This window comes from Anastrepha ludens, unplaced genomic scaffold (genome assembly GCF_028408465.1).
Source record: "Anastrepha ludens isolate Willacy unplaced genomic scaffold, idAnaLude1.1 ptg000078l, whole genome shotgun sequence".
Taxonomy (NCBI): domain Eukaryota; kingdom Metazoa; phylum Arthropoda; class Insecta; order Diptera; family Tephritidae; genus Anastrepha; species Anastrepha ludens.
In genome coordinates, this window is record NW_026530048.1 from 1 (window position 1) to 2,500 (window position 2,500).

General features: G+C 30.2%; 1 non-coding gene and 1 pseudogene across 1 annotated transcript; both read left to right on the plus strand.

Moving 5' to 3' along the window:
* The first annotated feature begins 1,319 nt into the window (after positions 1-1,319).
* On the plus strand, positions 1,320-1,500 carry LOC128871032 (5.8S ribosomal RNA). The gene has a single exon (XR_008455683.1). It is a non-coding gene; the product is annotated as a 5.8S ribosomal RNA (ribosomal RNA).
* Positions 1,501-1,938: 438 nt separating this feature from the next.
* The window catches only part of LOC128871047 (large subunit ribosomal RNA), a 4,518-nt pseudogene continuing 3,956 nt past the window's right edge, over positions 1,939-2,500 (plus strand).

A 2,500-nucleotide genomic window follows, 5' to 3' on the forward strand; every position in this document is an offset into this window, starting at 1 on the left:
GCACCACCAGGAGTGGAGCCTGCGGCTTAATTTGACTCAACACGGGAAAACTTACCAGGTCCGAACATAAGCGTGTAAGACAGATTGATAGCTCTTTCTCGAATCTATGGGTGGTGGTGCATGGCCGTTCTTAGTTCGTGGAGTGATTTGTCTGGTTAATTCCGATAACGAACGAGACTCAAATATATTAAATAGATGCTTTCAGGATTATGATGTTGAAACTTATATAGCCTTCTTTCATGCGTACATCTTGAATGTACAAGTGTTTGAATGTGTTTATATAAGTGGAGTCGTACCTGTTGGTTTGTCCCATTATAAGGACACTAGCTTCTTAAATGGACAAATTGCGTCTAGCAGTAACGAGATTGAGCAATAACAGGTCTGTGATGCCCTTAGATGTCCTGGGCTGCACGCGCGCTACAATGAAAGTATCAACGTGTATTTCCTAGACCGAGAGGTCCGGGTAAACCGCTGAACCACTTTCATGCTTGGGATTGTGAACTGAAACTGTTCACATGAACTTGGAATTCCCAGTAAGTGCGAGTTATTAACTCGCATTGATTAAGTCCCTGCCCTTTGTACACACCGCCCGTCGCTACTACCGATTGAATTATTTAGTGAGGTCTCCGGACGTGATCACTGTGACGCCTCGTGTGTCACGGTTGTTTCGCAAAAGTTGACCGAACTTGATTATTTAGAGGAAGTAAAAGTCGTAACAAGGTTTCCGTAGGTGAACCTGCGGAAGGATCATTATTGTGTTCCATATCCGTAAGAAAAACAAACAATGCCAAAACAAATAAAAACAAAAACAAACAAAAGAAAAAAAGAAAAAAAAGAAAAATTTATAATTATTTTGAATCCATATTCTTTTTATTCTTTTTCATTCAATTTGTTATCCATCAATTATATCATATTAAATATAATATGATGGTACATTTTCTAATGTTTTTTCTTATTTTTTCTTTTAAAAACCTTTAAACATGAAAATAGAAAGTTGTACTTATTATTCATTTGATTGAATGATAAGTTAATTTGTTCACAATAACAAAAGTGGTATATATTTATTATTATATTTATATATAAATAAAATGATTAAAAAAATACAAAATAATCAAACATAATAAATACCACCACTGTATTATTGTTGAACTAAGACATTCGCAACTTAATAAAAATGTTTAGAGTTAAATATATTTGATATATATTATTGAAAGAAAATCAATTTATATTTTATTATTATTATTATTTAATTTTACTCTTTCAATTAATATATGCAAAAAAAAATTGACATTTGTTATAAATAAAAATAAATAAAAAAATACTCTAAGCGGTGGATCACTTGGCTCATGGGTCGATGAAGAACGCAGCAAACTGTGCGTCATCGTGTGAACTGCAGGACACATGAACATCGACATTTTGAACGCATATCGCAGTCCATGCTGTTATGTACATTAAATTAAATTTTAAAGTACTGCTTGGACTACATATGGTTGAGGGTTGTAAGACTATGCTAAATAAGTTGCTTATTCTTTTATAAAAATAATTGAATTTAAGCAAATGTGTATATTATTGGATTTTAAATAATTCATAATATTAATAGCAAAAAAATAAAGATATATAATGAATTTTTTATTTATTAATATATTCTTAAAAAAAAAAAATCCTCTCAAATAAAATGAAATAAAAAAAATTTTGAATCTAAGTATTCTCTTTAAAAAATTTTCATATTATTTATATATATATAAAATATTAATTTATATATGTAATTAAAGGAGGAATGTCTAGCATAAAAATTAATTTTTTTTATTCTAGAATTGCCTCATTTTACATAATTATTATTTATAATATATATTTATATAAAAGGAAAAAAGAAAAATAGAGATGAAAAGATGATATAATTATTTATTAAATTGTGAGAAGATAAAAAATATTTTAAAACAACCTCAACTCATATGGGATTACCCCCTGAATTTAAGCATATTAATGAGGGGAGGAAAAGAAACTAACAAGGATTTTCTAGTAGCGGCGAGCGAAAAGAAAATAGTTCAGCACTAAGTCACTTTGTCTATATGTCAAATGTGAGATGCAGTGTATGGAATATCTTAATATCTAGTATGAGAAATTAACGATTTAAGTCCTTCTTAAATGAGGCCATTTACCCATAGAGGGTGCCAGGCCCGTATAACGTTAATGATTACTAGAAAGATATTTCCAAAGAGTCGTGTTGCTTGATAGTGCAGCACTAAGTGGGTGGTAAACTCCATCTAAAACTAAATATAACCATGAGACCGATAGTAAACAAGTACCGTGAGGGAAAGTTGAAAAGAACTCTGAATAGAGAGTTAAATAGTACGTGAAACTGCTTAGAGGTTAAGCCCGATGAACCTGAATATCCATTATGAAAAATTCATCATTAAATAATTAAAAATAATGTGCATTTTTTTCATATAAGGACATTGTAATCTATTAACATAATAAAAGTATTTATCAAAAGATCATT